Source organism: Eublepharis macularius, chromosome 13 (genome assembly GCF_028583425.1).
Source record: "Eublepharis macularius isolate TG4126 chromosome 13, MPM_Emac_v1.0, whole genome shotgun sequence".
Lineage (NCBI taxonomy): Eukaryota > Metazoa > Chordata > Lepidosauria > Squamata > Eublepharidae > Eublepharis > Eublepharis macularius.
In genome coordinates this window covers 11,769,556-11,784,911 of record NC_072802.1, presented here as the reverse complement: position 1 = coordinate 11,784,911, position 15,356 = coordinate 11,769,556, and positions in this window count along the sequence as shown.

Genomic DNA, 15,356 nt, shown 5'->3' with positions numbered 1-15,356 from the left:
AAACTCAGATCAGGGGGAGGGGCCACCAGCCATGTGACCATTTTCAATAAGTTCCGGAACTCCGTTCCCGCCTCGTTCCAGCTGAAAAAAAGCCCTGCATACAATGAACAAGTGGGGAGGTGGAGTGATAGGCAGCTGGATGGACAGGGTGGGAAGAGTGTGGAAATTCCTAGAATGTCGCACAATGTGACGATGCTCTCCCACCCTGCTCCATATAGCACTGGAAGGGATTCACCCATTTTTAGGGGCAAATGTCAACTCTACCAAAAGCTCTCTGAATGAACCAGGCTAATCTGTCTCACTCAGGGCTGGGAGAAGGTTTGAGCCTGAGGGTCAGGGAGGCTGTGGCCACTTCCAGTTCCGCTTTTCTTTGCGAATGGGGACTGGCCCTTTTCAAGTGAGATTACTACTTAATGTTGATGAAAATGTTAATACTTACTTTGCCCTCTTCCATGCATCTGGACTCCATGACTCTCCTTGCCTGGCTAACAGTCTGACTCTTGCAGCTTCCGTAGCCAGATGCAGCATCTTGCGTTTCTGAAAGCTATCAATGCTCTGTGCCTTATAACAGAAGGTGGGAGATGTTTTATCTCCTGTTCTGCAAGGATGCCTTGGGAAGAAAATAAAGGTGAGCATGAACAAGGGACAGCCTCCCATTGGAAATGTGTTGGGTGGGAGATCTGATGGGGAGGGGGAGGACTCCTCCATTTCTTTCTGCCTCTTCTTTCACAACTTTTGACCAGGCTGTGTTTATTGTGGGCAAAATGGGAGACATCCAATAATTTATAAAAAGAAGAGGCTGTCTAGTTGGCCATCAATAAGCAGCTAGGAGAGTTTTGCTCTGAGATTGGCCAGATCATGGCCAAGGGGGGTGCAGTAGGGTTGCCAGTCCCCTGGAGGGCAAGTCCCCCTCCTTTGCCTCTTGTTTCCCACTGATACCCCGAGAGCTGGTGGAAGGAAATTTTTTTTAGGGATTTCCTTCCTTCTGGCTGTCTCCTCTTCCTGCTTCTTTGCGTAACCTCCATGGGGGCAAGATGTGCTCTGGGCCTCCCTCTCCAACCTAGCATAACACAGAGTGCCTTAACGATAAAGGACGTCTCTTTCTTTTCTAAAACAAACCTCCTAAAGCAGCCTCCCCTTTCACAGTGCAAAGCTGTGACTAACAGTGCCATTATGATGTCATGTCAGTCATGAGATGGAAGAGAGAGACCCCCTGAACCATAAGGATCGCTGGATGATCTTGAGGCAGCTATTTCATCTCAGGCTAACCTCACAGAATTGCTTAGATACAATTGCAACGTATGTCTGTTTGAGCCTTGTAAATCGTAATTTTCCCAGGCAATTCAAAATCTCTCTTGTTCAAACGCTTTTATCAGAAGACTGACTTTACAAGAGAAATAACTCAATTAGAACTATGCCAGATGATAAGAGGAGGAGCCCAAGAAAAACAGACATCTCTTCTGTCTCCCCTGCCTCCATTTCTCTTAAAGATTTATGAAGGGGTTTTCCCTCAAGGTCTCCCTGTCCTTTTTAAATTAAGGAGCATTATTGAAAGTTGTTGTTAGAGTGTGGGCTGTATAGTATTTTTAAGTCTCAGAGTGAAAAGTCTTACCTAGAATTGTTTGTCCTGTTACCAGTCTTGCACGAAGGTGAAGTGCTATTCCAGTTCCAAGATTTTTTGATATGAGATCAATGCCCCAAATTCCCTTTCTTCTACACCAGCTCACAACACAGCTCCCCCCCCTTTCTTTTTTATTTGGTCTTCATCCCAGAAACATACATGAGTGATTCTGAGGATGGCTCACAAAATGCCAAACTCTTGGTGTTGAGCATGGGAAAATACCCATTGCTCTCTGCTGAACTGCCCCAAACTGCATTTTTCTCATGAAAGCTTTAATTTTGACTACATATGTTTTTCTCTCTGCTTTGTAGTCTTAAATTCAATTCATTCCGATTACCAAACAACCCCTAATACAGTCTGAAACAGGAAAATATTGCAGTCAAACTATCATATTTCTATTCTGGGGAAGAGATGGACAAGGGGAAGGAAGGGGAACATCACTCTGTTATTATTGCTACTCTTAATGTTCCTGTTAGTTATTACCGCAGATGGTGGAGATGCCTAAATCAAGGCCTCCGAAGATGACGGTGCAGGCAGGAAGATTCATGTGGGAGACAGTGGCCCTTAAGATATGCTGGCCACAAGCCATATAGAGCTTTGATGGTCAATACCAGAGACCTTGAATTGGACCCAGAAACAAATTAGGAGCCAGTAGAGATAGAACAAGACTAGAGTGATATGTAGGGTTGCCAGCTCCAAGTTGGGAAATTCCTGGACATCTAGGGGGTGAAACCTGGAGAAAGAGGGGTTTGGGGAGGGAAAGGACCTTGGCATGGCATAATTCCATGGAGTCCACCCCCCAAAGTAGCCATTTTCTCCACGTGAAGTGATCTCTGTGGCCTGGAGACCAGTTGTAATTGTGGGAGATCTCCAGCCACTACCTGGAGGCTGGGAGGAAAAAAGGGGGGCAAAACCCTACAGGATACAAAAAATGATTCTTTATATAATATTTTCAAAATTCCAAAAGTGCAATGTGCTCATAACACTTCATACAGTGTCTTCAAAGTTTCAAAAATGCAACGTGCTCATAACACTCCATACATGATTCAATACATATTACATAAACAATCTTACAGGGTAGGATGAATTAAAGATGATACCATTTAGATAACCAGTTCATGAAATGTTTTCCGGGAGAGAATAGCCTACATAGGCTTGAGTCTTTGTTTGAAGTCAGTTTATCCTTCTATGTTGTCATAACTTAAAGTAGAAATATCTTAGTTGTTGTTTCATTCCAGCATGGTGCAGATGTAATTGCCAGTGAGGAAACAATCGCTGGGGGGTGCTTCCTCCTGGGATAGCACACCCTAGAACGCTCTCCCCTGGAACGCTCTCAATCTCTCAATCTGAGGCCGTCTGCGAACAGATTTCGCGCCTGCTTCTTCAGGAGCTTCTGTTTATAACCACCAAGTAAAAGTAAGCACCAGCCATACATTCATTCATCCCGGTGTGGGCGGCAGTGTCCTTTACACGCACCAGGATACGTGCCTCTCCATGAATTTATTACTGTTGAGATCTCATGCGTGCCCCTCTCTAATGAAGGGCTTGTGGCAACATGGATTTGAGCTGCAGAACTTTTATGGATTATTAATCAATGGGTCAGTCATCAGTGTGTAAAGTGGCACGTTCTCACCTATGCAAGTAGGCTCTCTTACGCTGGTGAACTCTTGCTCTGAATTTTGGTGCATTCTGGCTGTTATAAAGGGTTGCAGGTCCCTGTGCTGAGGCAATATTTAAACCAGATTTCCCTCCTTGAACATAATTCAGGACACAACATCTCCTCTGTTGATTTCTCCTCTCTTGTAGGAAGCTACTATCTGCATTTGATAGTGCTCCCTTTCACAAGTGGCATCTCCCCCCTTGGCATAAAAGTTGCTACTCTTCCCCTTCCCCCCTTCTTTATACCCCTCCCTTTTCCTATCCCCTGGGCATTGTTTCAGCTTGTTTTGTGAAAATACGTGCGTGTAAAGGACACTGCCGCCCACACCGGGATGAATGAATGTATGGCAGCAGAGGGTACAATCCAAAACAATGGGGTTAAATTACATGCACAAAAATACCGGCTGGATATTAGGAAAAACTTTTTCATGGTCAGAGTAGTTCAAAAGTGGAATCAGCTGCCTAGGGAGGTGGTGAGCTCCCCTTCACTGGCAGTTTTCAAGAAGAGGCTGGATGAATATTTGTCAGAGATGCTTTAGGCTAATCTTGCACTGGGCAGGGGGTTGGACTAGATGGTCTGTATGGCCCCTTCCAACTCTATGATTCTATGAGAGCTGATACCCTTTTCTGCCCAAGGGCATCTTGCTTTGGACAACAGGCTGCAGGTGCAATTACTTTAGAAGCTGGCTCATTCCATTCCCATGGTGGCAAGCCATAACTAGGCCTGTGGGAACTTATGGTCCTGAAGCAAAGTTGCTCAGGCTAGGGCATATGGTTTGTGTTGCTGTTCTACACATCGGGACGATGCGGGAGGGAGGTGAGAACCAGGAAGATAGCAGCCCCATGGCATGGTAGAACGATCCACACTGACTGCTGCTGCCAGCCCATACTGCACTGAGAATCCATCCTGCCCAGTCTCATCCCTGTTGAATTACCCACTTACACAGACACCAGAGACATGTGCAATGTTGATGAAAAGCACTGTCAGGCCTGCTATCCACAGTAACTCCATATTGCTTTCAGATGTTTTCTCATGCTGTAGTTTTCCAGTGTTTTCTGTCCACAGGTTCACAGCTGTGTTCCCAGGGAGACATGAAGTACTTATCTACTGCGGCTAGACACCGACCTTGGAGGAGCATCCCTCGCCTTCCCAGGCATCGACTGTAGCCGGGCAATGGGGGGGGGGAACTAAAGGGAGGTTTTGATATACTGTTTTTTGTAACTTACACGTCATTATCAACAAAGCTTCGCTGTCAGCCAGAAGCTTTCATGCCTTTGGATTACTTTTGGACACCTGTACTTTGAATATAATCTTTCAATAAAAAACCTTTGAACCAAGAGACCTTGGATTTCTTGCAGCAAGGGGTGGGAGATGAATTCAGAGTAACTTGAATTCCATAAACTGACATTTTGTTGAGAATCTTATCTGCTCTCCCTAACCCCCACCTGGGAAGGATGGATACCGGATCTAATCTGAATGAGCCTCCTGTTCCTGGAACGGAGGGTGGAGAGACCTCTTCTAAAACTGATGTCGAGGTGGTCCAGCCTGGAGGGGTATCGTGGAGCACTCTTGGAGCCCGCCCTCGAAGCAGTATCGGAAGAGGCATTCACCCTTTGATTTCGTTACCTACACCTCGTCAGTGGGGACCTCGACCCCAGGAAAGTCGGGAGCGACGCCTGGGAACTATGTTTTCACGCCAGTCTGCAGCTACTGGGCAAGAAGCGTTACCTTCGGTTGCAGAAACCCCGGGTGGCCACGAAGACCCGGGATGGGAGACTTTGCAAGCATCCACTGCTACCGTGAACGCTGCGAGGGCCAGCACAATTCCCCAGTTTTGGGTGGGATGAGGAGGCAGGATGCCTGGTGGAGTATCATGTACCAGTGGAGGATGTATCCCCAGGCTGGCCCGCTCCCCGGACGGAGCAATTGAGCTGGGACAATGCTGATTTAGGCTCTGACGGAACTGGGGGAGGGGATCCAGTCCAGCCCACTGGGGACCGGTGGAGTGTACTCTCGGAGAAAGTACATGTAATGCAATATGAACTATTAGCCGTTACCAGTTTCACAAAAGGCTGGACAGCAAGTGCTTCGGAGAACGCCCAACTGCTGACACTGACGGAGATTCATGAACCCTATCAGGAGGGTCCTATGGAGGCTTTGAGAGGAATTGGGGAGGGCCCCGATTCAGCCTCGTCCACGTCAAGCTACCATGAGGTGGGGGAGCAACCGCCGTTGGAGTTAAACCCGACGCCAACTTTGCAGGCTGAAGATGCAGTCAGTTTTGCAGAAGGTGAAGTGGAGAAGGCCCAACAGATGCAACAGGCATGGGAAGAGGGCCTGCACCGAGAAGTAGAAAGGGCAGCAGAGGAGAATAGGAGGAGAGAGGACATAGCGCGCTATGCTGATCTAGAGGCGCAAGTGGAGTCGATGAGAGGACATTTAGCACAAGCGGCCTATCTTATGAGGCTGATGGTCCAGGGGGCCACGGGGTCTCCAGCGCAGCCTGGGCCGGTTCACCCAGTGCAGGTCAACACCGCCCCACCAGCAATGGCGACACCTACAACTGCCACAACAGCTGCTCCACTCCAGCGATACAGTAATAGGAGGGGTGCTAACGCAATGGGGTGAGGATAACAAGCTGCGTCCGTGTGCCTATCTATCACGTAAATTCACCGGTGCAGAAAGGAATTGGAATGTATGGGAGAAGGAAGCCTTTACAGTCAAGTTAGCTCTTTCCACTTGGAGACAGTGGCTGGAGGGAGAGCACCACCACTTCGAGGTCTGGACAGACCACAAAAACTTAGAAGTGCTATGTACCCCCCGCCGGCTTAATGCTAAACAACTCCGGTGGGCCGAATTTTTCTCCAAATTTGACTTCACCTTAAACTACTTGCTGGGCAAGTCCAATTTTCTAGCAGATGCGCTCTCGTACATGCCCCTACACGAGAGCTGGAGGGAGGAGATAATAGACACTGTCTTCTTACCCACCCAGTTGGGAGGAGCAGTGACGACACGTAGCCAAGCAACCAAGGCAAAGACAGAACAGCAACCTGATCCCGGTGGGTGGAGAGCTAAAGTGAAAAGCGAGGTGGAAAAAGAGGGGGAGGAAGCGCCCAAAAGTGAACTCGCAAAAACTGAGACGGGAGAATGGTGTGGGCTCCAAACTTTACATCCCTTGCAGCTTAAGAAAAGGAGTACTACAGTAGCATTGCCACGATGCAAAACTTGCTGGTCATTTCGGCTATCTAAAAACTCTCCACTTGGTTCAAAGACAATTTTGGTGGCCAAATATGAGGCGAGATGTCTCCCAATACGTAGCCTCCTGCCCTACGTGCATAATGGCCAAAATGAGAAGGGGAAAGCCCCCGGGATTGCTACAACTACTAGAAACCCCATCTAGGCTATGGGAGGAGATTTCAATGGACTTTATAACAGACTTACCCCCCTCCAAACGATGCACGTGTATTCTAGTTGTGGTAGACCTGTTCTCCAAACAAGCTCACTTCATACCATGTACCACCATTCCCACAGCGAAGAAATTAGCCAGTTTGTTCATGAAAAACATCGTAAGATTTCATTCTTTCCCCACCAAGATGATATCTGACAGGGGTCTGCAGTTCGTTGCCAACTTCTGGCGGGAGCTTTTGTAAGTAGGAGGCATCGAGCCAGTAATAGGCTCCATCCACCATCCAGAGACTGACGGACAAACGGAACGGGTAAATCAAGTGCTGGAACAATTCCTTAGGTGTTATATTAATTATCAACAAGATAATTGGACCAATTATCTTCCTTATGCCGAATATGCATACAATAATTCGGTTCACAGCTCGATGGGGGAGTCTCCCTTTAAAGTTGTTCATGGATATGAAGACAAGCCATCCCCTTCGAAATGAACTTAGAATCTAAAAAACCTGGAGACCTGGGGGAATGGTGGGCCTCCCTGACCAAACAGTGGACTGTAATACAGCAAACCTTGAATAAAGCCAAAGAAGATTACAAAAAGTATGCTGATCGCCATTGTGTGGAGCAATGGAAACTGCAACCAGTAGATAAAGTGTATGTTTCCACTAAACATTTCAGGAGTGAACAACCCAGCAAAAAACTGGGATTAAAATATATGGGACCTTTTCCAGTCAAACAAGTGATAAATGATGTAACAGTAGAACTGGAATTACCAAAGAATCTACGCCAAATGCACTCCACGTTCCACTTCATTCTCCTCAAAAAGGCACCCCCACCAGATGACTGGCATTCTGAGAAAACGGTGCCCCACCCTGCCCTTGTGGATGGACAAATACATTATGAAATCGAGGAGATATTAGACTCCAAAAAGAAATACAACAAAATATTTTATCTTATCAAGTGGAAGGGTTTTGACAGTAGCTTTGTAGAGTGGGTAGAGGCATCCCATGTAAATGCTCCCAAGCTTTTAGCCAAATTTCACCGCAAGTACCCAGAAAAGGTGGGGGCAGAAGGGTGAGGGGGGCCTTAAGGGAGGCAGAATGTCAGGCCTGCTGTCCACAGTAACGCCATATTGCTTTCATATGTTTTCTCATGCTGTAGTTTTCCAGTGTTTTCTGTCCCCAGGTTCACAGCTGTGTTCCCAGGGAGGCAGGAAGGCCTTATCTACTGCGGCTAGACACCGACCTTGGAGGAGCATCCCTCACCTTCCCAGGCATCGACTGTAGCCGGGCAATGGGGTGGGAAATACAGGGAGTTTTTGATATATTGCTTTTTGTAACTATCACGTCATTCTCAACAAAGCTTTGCTGTCAGCCAGAAGCTTTCATGCCTTTGGATTACTTTTGGACACCTGTACTTTGAATATAATCTTTCAATAAAAAACCTTTGAACCAAGAGACCTTGGATTTCTTGCAGCAAGGGGTGGGAGATGAAATCAGAGTAACTTGAATTCCATAAACTGACAAGCACAGAGGTACTGAGAAATGCAGCCATGCAGGTGGTCCTCCCTTTGGGTCTGTGTTTGCCCTCCACAGCTCCATTTGTTGGGATACCCCTCATCCAGGAGGCACATCGTATAGGCATCCAAGCGACCCTCTCCCATGTACCTCCCTGTCACCTACTCCATCACCTGCTGCTGCTGCATATGGCTCCTCTCCTGCAGGGCAAGAAATCCCACACTTGCCTGTCCAGCAGTTCCACAGAGCGCATTGTGGCAGCTGACAACCACAGCCCAACCTCCAGTTGTGCCCTGTCGCCCATCTGGGGCAGAGGGTGCCCTAGCAAGGAACCATGCCAGAGGCCCGGTACCAGACTGCCCACATCATTGCTGCAAACACAGCTCTATGGCATCAGAGCCTGCACTCCTAGGTATACTTTCCTGGGTGCACTCCTAGGTATAACTCCATCATATGACATGGGCATAATTTGCATGCAGCTTCTTGTGTTGCCCCCAAATACACAACCCATGTAGCCTTGGCTGTAGGATCCTTCCTTGTTGAGGCTGTGCCCAGGGGGCCTGTAAGGGAGAAGGGGGGGCAGTGCAGACTCCTGGGCCAAACCTGCTGAATCCCCACCCTGCTCACTCCTGTGCAGCGTTGCTCCCTTGGTGTGCATCTCCAGAAATGGGATACCTGTCTTGGTTCTGAAGTGGGATGTGAGACATGCAGCTAGCAGGCCCAGTGCACCTCTGTGGTGCTGAGTGCCCTCTCTGTCCATGTCCTGCCACCAGAGTGGAATGTTGTGTGCTGAAACCTTTGACCGTCCTTCAATACGCGAAGCTGCCTTATGCAGAGTCAATTCCTTGGTCTGCCTGACTTAGCATTGCCTGCTCTGGCTGGTAGCAGCTCTCCAAAGTCTCGGGCAAAGGCAAGTCTTTCCCATCCCGAGATCCTTTTCTCCAGAGATGCTGGGGACTGAAATAGGGGACTGTCTGTGTGTTCTCTTCCGCTTGGCCATGACCCACCACAGGACAAGCTGCCTATCCCCCAAAGTAGACATGAGTGCACATGGGGTGGGGGAAAGCGTCTTGGCCAAAGGCACTTAATGAGGTCATGGAAGGGACCCAGAGGGAGGGGAAGAAAACCTAGTTCTGTTGATATATCTTGTAGCCGCTGTGCCAAATCCTTGGAGAGTTGTTGGACAGGAGACCAAGTGATACCGAATCCAATTGGCCCACAGCCACAGAACAGCTGCAAAGAATGTCCTTTATAGATCAGAAGGAGCCCTTTTCAGCTCGGTACTCTGGCGAGGGGGAGGAGGGGCCTTTGCCTCCCACATCACATTGATTCCTGGAGCTGAAACACCCCCAGCAGGGCATTATTGTCATAACTTTGGAGCAACCCATGGAGGAGTATTCTGAAAGGTAGGTTGATAGCTTCCTGCTGTGACTATTTCAGCTTCTGAAAATGGGGTGGCAGGAGCTGTTGTTCCCCCACACCACACTTCCAAGCCTTTGTATGAAATGGAGGTTGAAGGAGAAAACAGTGAAGTTGGTGCTATCTCCAGACAGCCAACGAGAAAAACTCTAGAAGGTGTGAGAAAAACCTAAATAAATATATCTATCTGGATAGTACCACCCTACATTTGGCCTCTTGGACACATTACAGTGTGGCAGGAATTTACAGATTCCCATTAAGTGTGGTGTGTTAAACCCGCAGCAAAGAGAGTTCCTCTCCCCCTTGGGTCTAAGTCCCACCTGCACCCTCTGTGGTGCCAGTGCCCTCTCTGTCCACTTCACCTGGTGGGTGAAACGTTCTATACTTAAAGTATTAACAACAGCATATTAAAGGAATCAAGATAATGCCACCAGTGCAGACTCCATCTCATAGCCTGGCCTGAAATCATACTAAAAAGGATCCAAAAAGACCTAACAGTGATCTTCTACTGCTCTCCCAAACACCGTGCCCAGAAAGAGCAGATGATAACTGGTCACATCATTTTTCTGTAGTGATGTTCTCTGAAGTAGTGAGTTGACAGACATCTCTTTCAGTTTATTCATTTATTTAATATATTCGTATGCCTTTCCACCCAAGCAGGGCCTCAAAGTGGTGAACATCAATGCATTAGAACCTTAAAAGCATTTGAAATGTATCTGAATATTTTCCAATACAATATACATAGAAAGATACAACCAAACACATCCAGGGCACATCAGAGTTTACTGGAGATACTCCAAATGAAACAGAAAAGTCTTAATCCACTGGCAGAAGACAAAGACAGAGGGAGAAAGATGAAACCTCCTATGAATGGAGGATTTGATGCCACGACCAAGAAGGCCCTTTCTCCAGTTGCCATCCATCCAGTCTCAGATGGCACAAGCACCTGAAGAGAGGCCTCCAGAGATTATGGAGTGGCAGGTAGATTCACATGGGAGAAAGTGGACCATATGCTGGCCACAAGCCATACAGGGTGTAATGATTTCAAGTAAATGGGTGCATGTATCTTTAAATGCTTGGTCTGAGCTAGGTGAAGAGCGGGGGGGGGGGGTGAGAGAGGGAAGAGTGAGTGATATGATTGGTTGATGACAGAGTGTGGGCGGAGTGAATGCAGTTTGAGACTGACAGTGCAGAGAGAAAAGTTTCAGTCAGAAGGAAGCAGGCTAGCTGTGTGCTGCCTGAGTATATTGGAGGATTTATGAGAGAAATATAACCTGTGTGGAACCTGAACTGGGCATGTTTGTGAAAGGACACTCAGTCAGGGAAAGGGAGGCCGGCTGTGGGCTGCCTGAGCAGGTTTCATATTTCTGTGAATAACAGTTCAGAAGACAGAGAGGCTGGCTGTGTGCTGCCTGAGGAGTTTTAAACATTTCTGTGAGACAAATATTGAGTTAGAGAAAGAGGCTAACTGTGTGTGAAGCCTTAGAAGAGATCTGTGTGAATGAGTTTATAGGAAGTAACTTTAAGAACCGAGAACTACATTTATGAAACCAATACGCTGCTTGAAAAAATAAAAGTTTATTTTGTTTTTGTTATATCCCAGAGTAGCTGTCATTGCTATATCCCATTCCTATCCTCAGGGCCACATAGAACCACGAAGGAGCCTGACGCTTAGGAACATTACCAAAGGGAAAACTTAAATAAAATATCTTGGAATATAATATTCCTGGTGGCAGCAAACTACCCAGAGGGTGTTAAGGGAAAGAATAAAAGAAAAATCTACCCAAGAGAAAGTAAGGGTCGTAACACAGGGCTTTGATGGTCAATAGCAGCACCTTGAAGTGGGCCCACAAGCAAAATGGGAGCCAGTGTTGATAGAAGAAGATGGGATTGATATGGTTCCCTGCAACCTACTCCAGTTACAATTCTGACCACAGCTTTTTGTGCCACCTATGGATAACGGACAGTCTATCTCATTTCATATTTATCCCTCTGCAAACATACATATATACATACAAACATATATCGGGTTGGATCAAATTGTCCTAATGGAAGGACAGTGTGAACATAAACAACCCTTGCAGATGTATTGTCGAAGGCTTTCACGGCCGGAGAACGATGGTTGTTGGGGGTTTTCCGGGCTGTATTGCCGTGGTCTTGGCATTGTAGTTCCTGACGTTTTGGTGCTACACCTCTGAAGATGCCAGCCACAGCTGCTGGCGAAACGTCAGGAACTACAATGCCAAGACCACGGCAATACAGCCCGGAAAACCCCCAACAACCAACCCTTGCAGACTTTTTAATTCTTAGCCTGGAGCTATCCTGTCCCCCCAAAGCAGCATTTGGGGGCCATGTTCAACCAAACTGGGACTCGTGCAGTTGAAAACCTCCACGTGGAGCCTTGAGATCTCCCAGAGTCACAACTGATCTTCAGACAGGTGGGATTAGTTTCCCTGGAGAAAAGGGCTGCTATGGAGGGTGGACTCTATAGCATTATACTCCGTTAAGTCTCTCCCCTCCCAAAAGCCCCCCAACCCAGTTCTATCATATTCCCAGGAATTTCCCAGACCTGAGTCAGCAACACTAAGTGGGAGGCACGGGGGTCAGCTGCACTGACAGAAATGGCTCCCATCAACAGAAATGTCCCGTGAGATCCAAGCAGTTATCATTATTTCCACCATACTTTTACACTCTACTAATAAAATGTAGTTTTAAAATATACTGGACTTCTTTCTGTTGTAGTTTAATTCAGAAAACAAGATAAAAGACATATGGGGGTGTAGATCAATTTCTAAGGAAGTGCATAATTAAAACAGCAATTAATATATATAACATTAATCAACATTCAAAGCTGTGTCCATCTTTATGGCTTGAGAATCCTTCCTAAAAGCCATCAATGGGGCCAACTTCTGGTTTCAAGAATTTTTCATCTGCGTCATTCTCCGAGCTCTATGAGAAAATGAAATACTCAGTTTTTACTTGGTGATCCTTTGCCTGCCCCTGAGGAAGTCGGAAGACGAAATCTGGCGTTGCTGCCGGCCCCCAGTTCGGGCTACCGGGCTACCATCATTTAGGATCCCTTTATGGAACATTGAAGGAAAACTGCAAGCAAGAAAGAAAAATTGGATGGGACTTGCTTCTTTTGCAAAAACATAGCACTTACCTTATTATTGGACTCGGATTGGACGTCCTGCTTCCTAGGAATGAACGAGAGGGGATGTGTAGTCCTTCTTTTCAAGAATTAGTATTTTGTAATTAACGATGGTGATTGTATTTATTGTATAATTTGTACACTGTTAAGTCATATGAATTTGGGAGTATTAGCACTTTAAAAAGATCACTACTGTTTCTTTAGTCCCGGGTGGTTTGTTTCCACTTTGTGATTGAGCTGTTGCTCCGGGATTTGCCCTTTTTGTGTACAGTGCTCAAGAGTGGGCTGAGGCCATTCCAGCTATGCCTGAGAGTGGGTGTGTTTGTGGGCATACCTGTGTGTGCAACAAGATTCGAGCAATGTAGCTGGGATTCACACCAGCCTCTCTCTGTCCCTGTCATGGACCAACCCAGCCCAGCAGAGAAGAGAGGTACAGAGGACTCTTCTGAGGAAGAGGCAGCTGGCGAACCTGACCCACATCCACAGCCAGTGGCAGAGGCACTGTGGCAGGAGGGGGCAGTCTCTGAAGACTCAGACATAGATCCACAGCCAGGTCCCAGCACATCGGTCCCTCAGTTTCCCAGCCCTGGGCTGGCAAAAGAGAGCCAGGTATGGGCCAGCTCTCCTCCTTCATCACCAGAGCCTTGGGAGAGCCATCAGAAGAGGGCTAACAGAGCCCTCCAAGCCAGAAGGTGCAGTGCCAGGCTAGCAGCACAGCACTGGCCCAGCATCAATAGTGATGATGAGCGCTTGCAGTAGCAGGACTGACACAGCTGGCAGGTGCATGATGCAGCACAAGTGGCTGAGCAGCATGAGGCTTAAAAGCAGCAGAGAAGGGAGTGGCTGTGTGGAAGCAAAGCGTCTGCTTACTACTGACCTTGCTGCTGTGTTTGGAACTGATTCTCTTGTCTCTGACCTTGGCCTGTTATTGTGGACTTGTTTCTAGAATACCCCTTTGGACTAGAAGCTGTGAGTGTTGTCTAATCGGTGCCTGAACCTTGGAACTGTGATTTATCCTGCTCTGACAACTTGGGAGTTTTCCTTGCCTGCTGCCTGGGCATAGGCATTCTGTAGTTTTCTTATCAACAGTCATAGACTTTTTACAGATGCAGCATGGCTGACACAAGAAGCACACACAAGCACAAACTGGCTGCCTAAAGAAGTGGAACCAAACTCACAAAAAAGAGGAAGTTGGGATGTACAACCTCATTGAAACCTACCAAGTGAGGATAAAATTTGGGGTTGCCAGGTCCCCTTACCCTCCCAGCGGCGGGGGTGGGTGGGTAAACTAGGCACTTACCTTGTGCCTTGCTCATAATCATCTTCTGGGAAGTGACATAATCATGCCCCCTCAGGAGCACACACACAGTGTATGTTCCCAAGATGCCTGCAGATCGCGAGCAACATATCAAACCCTCATGATTTTGCTCACCACTAGTAGGCACCTGGGAACCCCAGATAAAACCCAAATATGCAAGACTGGTGCAGGAGGATAAAACACAAACATAGAAATGCTTGGCTTCCTTCATTATACTTGGTCACCTGGCAGGGGGGTGGGGGGTGGGGGGAGTTGGGGTAGTTCTGAGGCATCTTCTAATTCTGAGAAGGAATTCTTCATCCAGAGGAAGGGGATATCAGGCTGTACTAATGGGGTTTCTGGAATTCCCCTGCATGTATGGAATTTCTTGACTTTTCACTACTAGGTCATATTAGCCACTGCTCCCCTGCCCCCATCTAAAATCAAGATAGCCTTGCTGGAGAAAACAAAGAGGTCCAGAATGCCTTCCAGATATCTCTTTTTGAAAAGACACTAGCCTACTCCCCCCTCCCCCAACCACCTTGTATTTGGAGGTAAACAGTTATTGAGCATTTTTGCTAATACCCCCATCCCTCTGCAGACTTCTAACTCCCCATGGGCTATTCCTGGAAATACCTTTTCCCCCTTGAGCAGCATATTTGGGGTGATTCTGCACTGCAGCAGGAGAGGGAAGTCAGGGAAGTCCTACTCCATGGATGGAAATCTCTTCAATCCACAGAAATCTCTCATAGCTCAATGACAGTGAGTCTGTCTAATCTAGGTAAAGGTGCAAGCACCAAGTCATTACTGACCTATGGGGGACGTTGCATCATGACATTTTCTTGGCAGACTTTTTACAGGGTAGTTTGCCATTGCCTTCTCGAGTCATCTACACTTTACTCCCAGGAAACTGGGTACTCATTTTACTAACCTCAGAAGGATGAAAGGCTGAGTCAACCCTGAGCCAGCTACCTGAACCCGGTTTCCGCCAGGATCGAACTCAGGTCGTGAGCAGAGCTTGGGCTGCAGTACTACAACTTACCACTCTGCACCACGGGGCTCTTCCTGTCTAATCTATTGGGGGTTCTTTTTAAAATCTGGTGGCCAACTCTGCATCTTGTGGGACTCAGTTCCATGATAATTGGAGAGAACAGGATATAAATGAAATAAAAATAAAATAAACGAAATAAGTGTTCTTGTTTGCTTGTAAAGAAGTCTACTGAGAGGATTCACAAAAATGTCTCAATTTAACCTTCTCGGGACAATTTGGCCCTGCAGCTGCTGCAGAA